Source organism: Protopterus annectens, chromosome 4.part0 (assembly GCF_019279795.1).
Source record: "Protopterus annectens isolate FY-2018-M chromosome 4.part0, PAN1.0, whole genome shotgun sequence".
NCBI lineage: Eukaryota > Metazoa > Chordata > Ceratodontiformes > Protopteridae > Protopterus > Protopterus annectens.
In genome coordinates this window covers 1,097,476,518-1,097,492,076 of record NC_056733.1, presented here as the reverse complement: position 1 = coordinate 1,097,492,076, position 15,559 = coordinate 1,097,476,518, and positions in this window count along the sequence as shown.

Below are 15,559 nucleotides of genomic sequence, written 5' to 3'. Positions count from 1 at the left end.
TCAACACCATCCCACACTCAGGAATCATAGACAAACTCACCAGCTTAAATATCAACCCCCATGTCATGAGATGGATTGCCAATTGGCTCTCAGACAGAACCCACATGGTAAGAGTGGCTGGCACCATGTCTGACTCTAAATCAGTCACAAGCGGAGTCCCACAGGGGACAGTCCTGTGACCCCTCCTGTTCGGTATATATTTCTCCAAAGTACAGGCAAATGTGGAGGGACTGTGGCTAACCAAGTTTGCAGATGACTGTACATTGGGTGCAATAATTGATTCTCCGGCTGACACAGACATCCTGCAAAAGGGTCTCTCAGAGACAAACACCTGGTGTCAAAATCACGGCCTCAAGCTAAATGCCAAAATATGCATAGTAATCCCATTTGGGAAAAACAAAGTACCTACAAACTACCACATAGATGGGAATCCACTAAGTACAGAAGACGTAATTAGGGACCTGGGTACCCAAGTAGATAGCATACTCTCCTTTGAGAACCACATAGCCAAAATGCTCAGGAAAACCTTCTATGTGGCACACCTGATCACAAAGGGTTTCTCATCCAGATTGAAGGAGGTGATTGTGCCCCTTTACTCCTCACTCATTAGGCCCATAATAGAGTACAATGCCCCATTTGGGATGTACCTCACTAGACACCTGTAACGACTAGAAAGACCACAGAAGTACCTCAATAAGAGGATTAAGGGCCTTAAACAATTACCCTATGAAGCACGACTAAAAAAGCTCCAGCTCTTCTCAGTCGCTTACCGTCTGCTCAGAGGTGACCTATGCATGACCTATAGGGCCATGTCAAACCCTGAACTAATGGACATGCTTCAAATCAAAAAAATGAGATCCCTCAGAACCACTCATTCTAGTGACTTGAACCTATGCACAACAATAAACAGGACATACTGGAGGGATAGATTCCTGTCCCAGTGACTCCCCTCACTCTGGAATAGAATCCCAATCCATATTCGACAGAACTCCTCTCTGACCCTCTTCAAGAGAAATCTTGATGAGTGGATGGGTAATCGTAAGTTCTACCCTGGGATCACTTCAGGAGCCCTGTTAGACAGAGGCCTAGGTTACTAATCTAATGGGGAGGTGAAAGCCATCACTCTGTGGCTAGGCTTATAAATGCCCCTGGGCAGATAGCCTAGTACTTACCTATGAACCTATGAACTTATGAGAGATAAGAAACCAGGGGAAACATTTGCAGCTTATATAACTGACCTGAGAAACAAAGCAAAAATGTATCAGTTTGGTGACTTAAAAGATGAGTTAATAAAAGACAGGCTCGTGTGGTATTAATAGTGTTGCTGTGAGAAAGATTTTGCTTCATGACAGTGATTTAATGTTGAGTAAAGCCATTGAGATTTGTCAGATTCATGAAGTAACAGAAAAACACACAAGTATGCTTGCAAGTGACAAAAGCATGGTTTCAGCAGGATCCAGAGCAAATGTAGATAACACGCAACACGTGGCAAACAGAAGTAGGCCTAAATGGTTTACCTTTACAAACAGCGAATCACACTCATGTGAATACATAAAGGTCAAAAGTTCCTTTTCAAGATTGCATAATGTCGATCTGAGTATGTTTGAATAACTAAAGGTCGAATGCACTATGCAATATTTGAACAAATGTAGGACGACCTTAACTACGGTCACATACGTAAATATGTAGTTTCCACATTCTGTGTTAGACTGAATGGTTTTGACTGCCTTTGTGGGATGGTGAAATTGTGTAGTCTGTCTGTCGGGATTATTTTGTAAAGCAGATAGCATTGGATAATGGAGGTATGGACCCCTGTAAATAGTAAAAAACATAAAGTATACCAAGCTAGTAGCTGTTAATGTGTGCCACTGTGACAACCATATCAAAGTGACTGATTCTTGACATGACAACTCAAGTTTTGCTTCAAGTTACTTTGCAAAGTCTTGCTGTTTTAACTATGTGGTTGTTAGTAGCTCCCAATGCATAGTCTGTGGCATTATATTATCCCTGTAATTAACCAAACATTTAAATATTTAAAACTTAGTAAGGCCTGAGAGTACATCAGTGGCTTCTATTCTGATGTATGAAATGTAGACTAATAACGGATTAATCAAAGAAGAACAGCAAGTTGTTCTTCACTCATTCATAGCTGCTTCTGTATGACATTTTTATATGATGAAACTGCATTGAGTAACAAGGATGCTATATGTACTATGGTTATACTGCAGCAGGAAAACATCTGCAGCAGGTTTCTATGTATGCAATGTCATGGACAACAGTGCATTAAGTAGTGAGGAAGTTTAATGTAGTATGTGTATGGCATGGCAGGGAAACAACAGAAGCAAGGATAAATTATTGCAAATGTAATGACATTATACCAGTCCTGTAAGTGTTCATATGTGTGTTTTAGTTTTGTTCCATGGAATAGTGAGTGTGCTGTCAAATGTCTTTCAGGCTGGGGAAGGTGGTTTACAGAAATATGTGCCGGGTACGTTGAATACTGTATACAGTACAAGCAGGACCCAGAAGGGACGTGAATTGCTTTTAATCAATGGTTATCAGTACTACCAAGAGAAGTGTGCACAAGTTAAGCAATACTGGTGTTGTACATGTAAAAATAAGGAAAAATGTAAGGGTAGATGCATTACAGAATCAGACATAAAAGGCTATAAACTGTTTAAAAGCAACCTCCATTACCATGCACCTGATGTGTTGCAAGGGGAGGTAATGAGAGTGAAAGACCAACTCAAACATCATACAGAGCAGTCTGTAGAAGACCCCTGCAAGATAGTTGCTGAAGTGCTAGCTGGTATATCAGCAAATGTGGTAAATGAGTTACCAAATACTAGTGCCCTGAAACAAAGCATTTGGAGGCAGTGGTACAAGCAAAAGTTGGCCAAGTTCAAAGATTTCCATTCCCTGAGGGAGTTGACTGCAGAGATGCTACCTTTGAAGACTGGTTCCTTTATAATACAGCATAGCACAAATACGCCTAATGACACCAATGTTGTTGTGATAACCACAAGGAACAATCTTAGTATGATGTGTGCGTTGGAATATATTCTGGAAGATGGCACCTTCCCTATCAGCAAAAATGAATTCAGACAAATATATACCTTACATTGTACACTTAATGGTGGTGTAAGCAAAAAAGTTGTACCTGTGTTGTATGGGATTCTGCCCAGTAAAAGTGAGAAGTGTTATGACATGTTTTGAGGTTTAATAATGCAATTGTGCAATGACAATGAACTCAGATTGTTATCCAACATGGTTCTGATGGATTTCAAATGTGCTGCAGTTAATTCTATTAGGAAGCATCTACCCAACACCTTAGCTAAGGGCTGTTGGTTCCATTTTTGCCAGAGAGTGTGGAGGAACATTCAGAAACTGCATCTGGCAGGTAACTTTGGTAGCAGTTTGTCTTTCACCATGTTATGCAAGAACATACCAGCATTGGCATTTGTTGCACCTGAAGATATCAGTAGCACCTTTGCAGAAATGAAGCTGACATACCGGAAAAGAGTAAGCCACTATGTACCTTCTTTAAAGAAACATGCATCCATGGCAGGCCCTGTAGGTATGGTATGCATGTGAATACTTCAAAGAAAGTGCCCCCTTTGTTTGATAGCTCCTTCTGGAACCAACACGATACCTGTGTGATAGGATACCCTCATAGTCAGAATGCAGTAGAGGGTTGGCACAGGAGACTACGTAGTTTAATGGGGAAGAAAACCTTGTACATGCTGGATATTTTACATGCAGTACAGCTGGAGCAGAACCATGTGGATGATCTGAGGCGTAGGCACTTGCTGTGTCTGCCTTCATCCCCAAAATGGATAAGATTGCTTGACAAGGAATCTAGCTTTACTAATTTACTGGCTAAAAGGAATGAGTTCACAGCAAGGGCATTTGTAAAGTTGGTTGCTAAATACTGCTCTTTTTCATAAGGATTCATACTCTGCTGTACCTTTCCAGACAGGGACATTGTTTAAACGTGTTCTCATGCATATATTCCACCTACGTTAACATGTCTAATCACGGAATGGCTGCTTTGGGATCATGGGACACTTCTATTGCTCTATCATTGGATGTTTGCTGTACTTTCAAGATTTGGTTGTGTTGGCACTGTTTGGAAGCATGGGAATTTGGGCACAATGATGTGGTTTGAAAAATGTCGAAAAAAATATTCCACTATATGATTTTCAACATTTTTCAAATTTCGTGGTTCTTAATTCGCAGATACGAGTCACACAAATGATTATTCTTATATGTCTGTTTCGCTTATATGAAAGTAAACTGGCCTAAACACATGGCAGCCACACCCCCCTGCTGGCTCACCAGGGAAATCCTGTAGCTTTCTGGAAAGTTCTAAGAAGGGAGCATGTTCTGTAGAGTACAGGGGTGAATCAGAAAAATACTTAGTGCAGTACAAGCATGAATCAACAAAACCCAAGTCTAGCTGGGTTTATATCATAAGATCGAAATTCAATTTGAACGAATGCCTATTAGTCGAACTGTCTTGAGTGAAGTTACTTTTGAGCAAATGTCTGAAATGTCGAAACAGCCCTCCCTGAACTCTGTTAGTTGGCCAGCTGAAAACAATCTGACGTGTGCCGTCACTGAAAAAGTAGGAAAGCCAGAAAGCAACGTCTATATTATGCTAAAAACACAAGGCAATGCACCATCTACATTAAGTTAAAAACACAAATGCACCTAATATCTATAAAAACACAAGTGTTAAGTCACATACAGGTGAACCATGTATATAGTTTACGATAGTGGCCGACAGCTTTGTAAACAATGTAAAGCACTACAGAACGTAATACTTTAACCTGATTAACCACATCCGACAGTGATTAGCAACTGTTAATTGGCATGTACACTACTTTAAATTACATGCAGACTATGAGCCTGAACCTGTGTAGAGTGTACGGTCTGCTGCTATAGGAAGCAATGACTGAAGCAGGCAATTGGCCTGGAGTGATAGGTAACCTGTATGGGAAAGTACAGTCACAGAAACGTAGAGACATGCTAACCATAGATGGCTATCTGTACAATATCTGTACAACCTGGAGAAGGCAGTGGAGCACAATAGGTACTGGTGTTGCTGCCTGAAAATGTCTGCAACCTGTAGAGGTAGGGAGATAACATAATGTGTGAATAATGAAGAGCAACTCCTGAAATCGTCCGCTCATAACCATGAGTCTGACCCCTGTGAAGTAGACAAATATATGGCTTGTAGTTCACTGAAGGACAGAGCAACCACATCAAGGGATACCCTTGCACTAGTAGTGGATGATGTGATAGGCGAAACACCAGTGGAGAGTACCACCTCACTACCTAGCAGAAGATCAATGCTGCAGCAGATTAATAGAGCTAGGTGTGTACACATCCGTAAGACAGCATGGGAGAACAATCTCAATCAGGTGTGCATGAGTAGTTGTCAGTTAAAAGATAGCCAGTTCATACAGACACGCAGGGTTGAGTTGCACACCAACCTATATGCCATTGTCTTTTCCACTAAAGAGAACCTGATAGATCTATGTGCATCCCCTATGTGGTTTATGGATGGCGTACACCTAACAAAAGGGAGGCTGTGTAGGCAACTGTACACTCTTCATGGACTGCTGCAATATGGTGATAATAGGAAGTCCCTACCCTTAGTTTATTGCCTGATGAGCAAAATGTCATTCAAGGCATATAACGTCCTCTGGGAATGTACGTTCCAGTTGATCAATATGTTTGACCTGCACTGCCAAGTTAAGTGCCTATTGTGTGATTTCGAATATGCTGCTGTCAAAAGCATTACTGCCAATTTCACAGATGTCACTTGTAATGGATGCCTCTTTCATTTCTCCCAGAATGTTTGGCATAAGGTGCAAACCTTACAGTTGTCTACATTATATGGCGGTGATTCACATTTCCAGCTGTCCATGAAGATGTTGGTAGCCTTAGCATTCTTACCAGAGACTGACATTCTGCCTGCATATTCAGAACTGGTTAAGGGTTTCCCTTCAGAGGGCAAGGAGTTACTGCAGTACTTCTCAGACACCTATTTACTTGGCCGTCCACGCAAGCAGTACCCACGTACGTCTGCCACTGCAACATTTCCAACCACATTTCCTATCAGCTTCTGGAACATCTCCTGCTTGAATGACCTCTGCCTACCGAGAACCCAGAACTACATCAAGGGCTGGCATAGGAGAATACATAGTCTGCTTGGTAGGAGGATGTCTGACATACCTACTGTTGTGTCTGTTTTGGTGAGAGAGCAAAACTGTGTCAACAAACTACGACTACAGCTTTTGACAGGCTATCCAGCAACCCCAAAGAAGAGGAAGGCTATTGTCAGGCAACACCGTTTGGAGAATACATTGCAGAATAAGGGACAGTATGACACTCAGTCACTACTGAAAGCAATTGATATTGCTTTGAAGGTGTGATGCAGTCATGCTATGTGTGTCGGAATTGTATTGTATGCTGCACATGTTCTTAGCAGTCTGTCTTTGACATGCAACCCGTAATGGCAATTTGGTTTTTGTCCCAGTATTTTGACTCATCAGCGGTCGCTGCAGGTTGACTTACATATGTGTGTTTGCATGGGGTGTTGATTCCTTTGCTTTGGGGTCAGAGGTGTGATTAAAGTGTAAGGAAATGTTATAACTGTGGTGCCATTCTGTTATTACTTGCAACACAATGTTTACGTGCACATTTTGAATTTTGATTTCTTACATTACTGTGTGCTGACATCCGCAGTATATCTATGTTTTACGGTTTGATGTCTGGTCTGCTTTCTGACATCAGTGTGTGCTGATATATATTCATGTTTTACTTGTCATGCTTTCAGAGCTTACTGGGTGTTGGCCGACTAAAACAGTTCGTGCAGGGTTGATTCGACATTTCAAACATTCGCTCAAAATGTATTTCGCTCAAGACAGTTTGACTAATAGGCATTCGTTCAAATTGAATTTCGATCTTATGATATAAACCCAACTAGCTTTATTGTTAACTGTTGTAATTGTGGTGCCAGTCATGAATCTAAAAGAGAGAAATGCTTAGCATTTGGTCAGCAATGTCACAAGTGTAAAAAATTGAACCATTTTCAAAAGTTTTGCAAATCAAGTAAACCCCACACAGTAGTAAAGAAAGGTCACACGAAAAAGTAAATTGATGAAGTAGACTGTAATTCTGCTTTCTATGTAGATGGTGTATCAGTAATTGATGAGAGAGTTGATGCAGTGAATTTATTGGCAAAGAGCCAAATGTTTTGTATAGTATGGATCAATGGAAAATCTACAGAGCTTAAAGTAGACATTGGTTCAAAGTGTAATGTTCTATCAGCAGACACATTTGCTAAAGTGAGAACTAATGAGCAATTCAGTGTGGTCAGTAGTGCGAAACTTGTTGCTTATGGAGGTGAAGAAATTCAAACTTAAGGCTCAGTGATGCTTTCATGTTATTTGGCCAGGAACTGTTACACATTGTTATTCTATGTAGTTCAAAGATCAGTACAGTCTTTATTGGGTCTCAAACAGAGTTTGAGAACAAATCTGCTTTGTTTTACCAAAGAAGCTCACCACATAAGTGCATATCTTAGTTCCAATTTTTCTGAAGTCATTTTCTCAGAGCATGATGATGTTTTTGATGACAAGTTGGGCAAACATCCAGTTGTGTATTCCATGAAGTTAGACCAGAGGTCACTCCAGTAGTCAGACCAGTAAGAAGAGTTCCAATAGCTATGTAGGTTCTTAATTCGCATATACGAGTTGCACAAACGATTATTCGTACATGTCCATTTTGCTTATATGAAGGTAAACCAGCCTAAACACATGGCAGCCACACCCCCTGCTGGCTCTCCAGGGAAATCCTGTAGCTCAGCTGGATAAAATGGTACAGCAAGGTGTAATTTTTCCAGTTACAGAACCAACTGAATGGGTGTCATCTATGGTAGCAGCTCACAAAAAAGGCTCAGATGAAATCAGAATATGTATTGACCCAAGAGATTTGAACAAAGCATTGAAGAGACCACATCATCCAATGTGTACTGTCCAAGAGTTTGCAGCTCTAATATCGAATGTCACTGTTTTTTCAGTCTTGGATGCAAAAAAATTCATTTTGGCAAGTGATGCTTGATTGTAAATCCTCATTACTAACCACTTTTGGTACCCCATTTGGCAGATACAGATTCCTAAGGATACTATTTGGAATAAATTCTATAAGTGAAGTCTTTCAGCATGCAATGGAGCAAATGTTGGGGGGTTATCCTTGTGCCATAATAGTAGATGATTTATTGGTAGGAAGCGATGGTGAAGCAGACCATGGTAGAAACCTAAAGAGAGTTCTAGACAGAGGATATGAAGTAAACTTGAAGGTCAATCCCCTGAAGTGCAAATTCAGACTACCAGAAGTTACACATGTATGTCATTTATTTATCAGTACTGGCTTGAGACCAGACCTGACAAAGCAAGCAGCTGTTCTTGAGATGTTAACACCAGCTAATATTCAAGCTCTACAGCATTTCCTAGGCATGGTCAACTATTTAGGTAAGTTTATACCGGACTTCAGTGAGTTGAGGCCACCTTTAAGAGAGCTGATGTACAAAAATGTTGTATGGTCATGGTTAGAACAACACTAGAAGGCATTTGAAGATCTTAAGCAGAAAATTGTCACCCCACCTACATTAAGATACTATGATATGAATAAACCAGTCACTCTTTTCTGTGACACTACAAAATTTGGTCTTGGTGCAGTTATACTCCAAGAGGGCAGACCAATAGCCTATACATCTAGAACACTTACACAAATTGAGATGCAGTATGCTCAAATTGAGAAAGGAACTTTTGGCAATAGTATTTGCATGTTCCAAGTTTCATGATTATATTTATGGTCAAGATATTCAGATTGAAACTGATCACCAACTTCTAGTTAATATTCTAAAGAAGCCTGTGCATTCAGCTCCAATGAAATTACAAAGAATGATGCTCAAATTGCAAAAGTACAACTTCAAAATGGTCTATACAAAATGAAAACTACTCAATCTGGCTGATACCTTATCCAGTAGATCCAGAAATACAAAGGAACAGCTTGATGCAGAGAATTTTTACTTTGACTTGATGGCAGTGCATAATTTTTCTACCACTAGGCTTGATGAGCTGAGAGGTCACATGAAGACTGACCCAATTTTGCAAAAGCCCAGTCACTACATTAATGCTGGATGGCCATTAAAGAAATCTAGTCTACTGATTGAGATACAAACCTATTTTCCTTACAGAGATGAAATGCTGATGGAAGATGGCATTATTTTCAAACTTCCAAAAGTTGTTGTTCCTGCTTCCTTACAACAAGGCTATATCCAGATTTTGCATCATAGTCAGCCGGATTCTGCATCCACTAAGAGAAGAGCGAGAAAACTAGTATTTTGGCCTTCATTACTGAAAGACATTGATAAAGTACTTTCTTCTTGTTTAGTATGCAATAGTACTAGACCGCATTTGCAAAGAGAACCACTTCAGCTAAGTCAAGTTCCTGAACTACCTTGGTCAACAGTAGCTACTGATATCTTCAAGTAGAACAATCAGCATTACTTACTATTAGTAGACTCTTATTTAAATTGGTTGGAGATTGATTTACTACCTAATCTAACATCCACTACTGTTATTACTAAGTTGAAACATCATTTCTCAGTCCATGGTAGCCCACACAAAGTTATTTCTGACATTGGCACTCAATTTACTAGTCAGTTGTTTCACAAATTTGCAAGAGAATGGGACTTAGTACATGTTACTAGCAGTCCAGAATAGCCACAGTCAAATGGGCTAGCTGAAAGTGCAGTGCACAGTGCAAAGCAATTACTTGAAAGGTCAAAGTGTGACACTACCAATGTCTATTTGAATTTACTTAATCTCAGAAACATACCCTGTGATGATATACTTGGCTCACCTGCTCAAAGACTTCTATCCAGGCAAACCAGAATGACGCGACCTATTAGTTCCAGTTTATTGAGGCCTAAAGCTAAGAACAACAAAACCAACAAGCTCAATTATACAAAAAGTGTTTTATCCAAACTCCAGTTATGATAAATTGAGCAGATTTCTTTACCTGTTGAGGGAAAGAGAGACAGTTTGAATACAAATGGTAAAAGGTTATGACTGGATTGGTCAATTACAGCCGTATGTGCCAAGCCAAGATACTACCTTGTAGAATCTGAGAGTGTGGAGTACAGGAGAAATCACAGCCATCTTCTTCCTGTACCAGAATCATCATCACAGCATTGTTCCTGTGATACAGACTCTAGATCTCAGAATGAACGAGACATTGTTCCCATCCCACATTGTGTTTCAACCTCTACTTCCATTCCTGAAGATGTTCCAAATACTTCCAAGGTTGAAGATTCTGTAGAGACAGCTCCAGTTGCTAAACTTAATTCCCAGTCTTATGTCACACGATTGGTTGAGTATACAGGCCCAGTGTGAAATATGCAGCAAAATGGACATAACTGTGTGTGTGTGTGTGTATGTGTGTGTGTGTGTGTGTGTGTGTGTGTGTGTGTGTATATATATATATATATATATATATATATATATATATATATATATATATATATATACAGAATACATGCATTTAGTCGAAAGAACTACCTCTGAATGTCAGTTTCTCTGAAACTGAATGTCAAATTTGTAATTGGTGAACTGTCGGAATGTCATACAAAACACCGAATTTGACATTTCTGACCACTCTACCACCTAAACAAGTGCTACCATGGATCAAAAAGGGAGGATATTTTGTATTTTGACTATCTCCGGTTTGGACATTTGCGAATCTGCTACATTGCTTTCGACATTTAGAACGTTGACAAGGTAACAGTCAGCTAAATGTGTGCTTACCTATATATATATATATATATATATATATATATATATATATATATATATATATATACATATATATATATACCTCGTCTTGTATAATTGCATGACAAAGAGCAACTTGTAATATCTGCATGCCAAATAAATTCATAATGTTACATTATCTAATTCTCTAATAGGGAGGATGTAGATCAGATTACATGTGCTGTGTCTTTAAAAGCATATCAAGGACTGAACATGCACATATAAATTCCAGGCACATGCTATTCCCAGTGTCATTTTGAGAGTGCAGCCAGAGAGTAAGCATGTATGATTGTAGTAGTTAGTTTGTATATAATAAAGCTGTTTGAACTTAACCCATGAAAACTCTTCTATTGTGTCCAAAGTAGGAGCATGACATGAACAATGAATTTTGTTTCTGGCAAGGAACTTTTGAATCAATTTAACAAGGTTTCACCATATTCCATGTTTTATTGTTTTTGTAGTCACTGACTGACATTCTATTTAGTCTTTCCAGAATTTCTTCCACTACTTTGTGTGTTGTGTTTCACAAGTAGAATTAAGAATTTATTGGAAAAAAAAACATTTTATGGGTACTTGTGGTGTGCATTTAGAGAACCAAGCATGTGTCTGATGAAGTGTCATTATTATGGGTGGCTTGTTGGGAGTAATTGCATTTTTGTCTGAGGAGGATTTTTAGAAAATTATTGGTTTAAATATGTATATTTGACTCTGAACTGATTGTGGGGGCATTATTTGTGGGAAATGGGGCACTGTTGTTTGTGGAAAGTATTTGTGTACTGATAATGGACTTGAAATTGTAGAAAATGTTGTTATTCACTGTATTTAGGACTGTATTTGAATTATTATTTTCAAAGTTTGGGTTTTCAAATAGAGTGGCTTAGTTTATAGTTGAGTTATTTTGTCTTGACCTTTTTATTTCTAGTTTGCCTCTTTTTAACCCATATCCAGGAGGCTTGTACATGTGGGGTTTTAATTTATTTCTGCATTGACCATGCTCTTTCTCTGTCCTTAGGGAGATCATGTAAATTGCAGTTTAATCATGGGCATTGTTGTCATTTGACTTTTTTTGTAAGGGTAAGTGTTTGTACATTATGTGACATACGGCAATATTGCTAGCCCAGCAATTTGGAATTTTGTAAATGATCATGTCATTTGCGAATATCAACATGATTCATATGCTTGTATTACAAATGTATTAGAGCTATAGGTTATGTGTATATTAAACTACAGGTAGAGAAGTGAGTGTTGAACAGGGTTTGTACAGTACTGAGCTTCAAGGATGTGTCCACAGTGTGCCCTACTGGAAAAGAACAGAAATGTATATAAACTATATACCTGTGCAAATGCATATGTTTTAACAGAAGAAACTAGAACATACAGAGTTAACTTCCAACACTTCAAGAAAATCATTGAAATTAAATTGTTTTATGATTGTGCTATAAATGTTATCTCTCAGTTTCAGTGCAGTAACAGACACAATGTCTAGAGCTAGAAGTTTTTTTTTGTATTGTCTTGAAAGAGAAGTAATTACTAGGTTTGACATGTAGAAGTGTTTTATTGTTTTATAACTTCCGGAATCTGCAAACATCTGAGAGATATGTATTTTTTACAAGGAGATGTCAAATGCTACACTGGGAGTTTAGCTTGGGAACTAAAGTCAGATAAGAAAAAGTGATGTCATCCAAGAACCCAGCAGTAATATTTGCTATTAATTTAAGAACTCTCTCAGAGAGAGACTGTGCATTTTGTATTTTGTCTTTGACCTAGAAACATCCACTCATCATCACCTTCGGCACTTGCTTTGCTGTAAATAAGTTTCTATGGCATAGTAACTCATTTAGATTCAGATAGAAATATAGTAAAGTATAGCTTAGATTTTTCCTTTATTTATTTGAGACTGTCCTGCAATGTTGTTTTAACTATTCCTGTGACTTTGAACTCTGATATAACTGATTACTTAACTGAGTATTATCTTGTTCTTTTACTATTTATTTATTATTAAATATATTTAAACCTATCTTTGTGGCTGATATCTGTGAGACATATTTAAGCTCTTAGAATACTTGTATATCTATTTGGTGACACTGTACAGGCCACTCCTAAATACCCTTGCTCTTAGTCAGACTAACATTTGGATTATTAGTAACATTACACAGGACATCCTTTGTTAAGGGCCTTAGTAGCTGATAAAGAGTTGGGTGGTGGCAGCTGGAACTACCTTATTGTCTGGGCAGAAGGGGCCATAGCTAGTAAACCTGTGCCAGCCTTTCCCAGGTGTGTGTGTGCATGTGTGTGTGTCAGCTACTTGGGCAGGGACATGAATCACTGGTTGGACAGAGAGGGTGCTGGAGGTTTTGGCTTGGTCACTCAGCTGAGATCTCAACCCTATAGCTGTGCCAGTGGAGAGTAATGTTAGGGATCTGGAGAAAGAGGGAGAAACCAGCCCCAGACTGACTGTAATCTTGAGTGCTGTTAAGGGAAAGTGCACTTTACTGTGTGTGTAACTGTCATCCTCCCAGTGTGTACGTTCCCCACTGTTGCCAGTGGTGAAGATTGAGGCTCCTTCATTACTAGGCCAGTGCAGGAGTGTCATATAGTGTATCACAGAGATATCATTAAATAGTTGTAGGGTTCTAAAGGGTTCAGTGGTTTGGTGTACGACTGACCAAGCTGTGTGCTCAAGATTAGTTAGTACTTCATGTTCCAAAGGCTCAGAGTCAATTATGGTTTCTAGGGTAGTGTATGGAGAATATGGCGTTTTGAATGTGGGGACAGCTTGGAATGGGAGATGGCTACTTGGGTTACTAAGTAAGAATTTCATATCTATGATTTGCATGCTATGTTTGCTCTGAGGAGACCTAATAATGAGTCATTTACATTATGGAGTTTGGTTTAATATGAGCATTAAGTTGTGCAAAATTGCATTCTGATAGAATTTTTATTCTTTTATTGTCTAAACAGAAGAGTTAATTTAGATAAAAATCTCATAAAAATTATTATTTTTTCATGTTACTGAATGTAAGTATGTCTAGGATGGTATTTCTGAGAGAACAATTAGTAATAGGTGGAGTAGATAGAAGTGATGTAAACATCTGCGTGGTCACTGATAGTAGTTGTTGTTCTAGTTTGGGTCAGATTTGATTTTTGATTTGTTTCTTGCTATGTGAGCTTTACTACACCATTTTTTGGCTCCTGTACCTGGTCATCAGGTTTTTCCAATGTTTTCTCCTCACATGGCAAGTCAACTAGATGTGCCTTAGCTTCCCCTTGGCTAACTATGACCCAAGTTCAGGAACAGTGAGGAGTTAAGGATCCTGGTGCAGTGTCATACTGCTGCTGGGAGTGATTTTTCTGTGTCCTATATCCTATCTTTTTTGTTCTTTATGCACATCCATGATGTACTGAGATGGATGTACAATGGTGTGTACAGTTGCATTATCCTGAACCTGTGGTGACTCAGCCAATATCCCTTTCTCCCTTGGGCTATGTCCCTGCACATCTCCAACATCATCTGGAGATGCCACCACTGCATGTCCACCTTGCTGGAAACCATGCAATAAATGCCTCAGAAGCCCAAGCTACTAATCAAATCCAGATCACCTAGGTCATATTCAGAGCTTTATCCCTTAATGTTACATAATTATTAGCTTTTTTTTAACTAGCAATATTGTTTCCCATTTAGTTTCTTCCTGTTCAATTACCTTTGAAGATGTGGAAGTAGTTATTTATATAGGTTGAGGGACAGATACTGTATTTTAATCAAGTGTCACTGGTTGCTATCCTGTACATTTTCAGGCTGTGCATGTACAGTTTTAGTTGGTCTACTTTGTTTAAAATACTTTGTGCATTTAGATGACAAAGTTTGATTAGTGGTGAGTAGCTGGGTTCAAGTTGTTGATTCATTTATGTGTAGGGGGCATACTTGGGATCGTTGTGGCTTGTTTTGGGGTATGATGGAATGGGAATAATATTGTAATAGCATATTGTGGTCATTGTTTAAAGGAGTACATTGTGCTTTTACCAGTGGAGAATGGATGTAGCCAGGGCTGGGGATGCTATCCTATAATGAAACTGCTTTGAGCTGAAATATATAGATTAGAAAGTCATGCTATTCTAGCTGTTTTTGATATGAATACATTTGGTTAGTTTGTTGAGTTTAAACATGTATATTTTTTCTGTTTATGGTTGTTGCTGAGTTAGGTGTTATTGGGAGACAATTATAGGGTAAATAGTTATTTGATAATCTGTTTTTGAGTGATGACTACTAGAAACATTTAATCTTGGATTATGGTAGCAAAGAAGTAGTCCATTGTTATTAGTAGCCCTTGAGCAGCAATACTGTTGCAGAACATGTAGCAATGAGGTTTTCTTTTTGTGCAGTGCTGTGCTGAGAGAGTTTACCTGTCTTTATGTTTTTGGTAGTTTAGGTTGCTCATAGCTATACTGTAGTACTAAGTTGGTCAGTATGGAGGAAATATGTAGCTGGCTAATTTTGACCCAGTGGGGTTCAACAATCTAGTGCACCTCAACTATTAGTTGAAAAGCAAAAAAAAAAAAAAAAAAATGCAGCAACCGGTTTGCTACAGGTTATACCACACACAAATTTCATAGGGTCATAGGTGTTTACTAGGCCAATGACCACAAGAGCCTTTTTAAGCTTAGCCATGCAT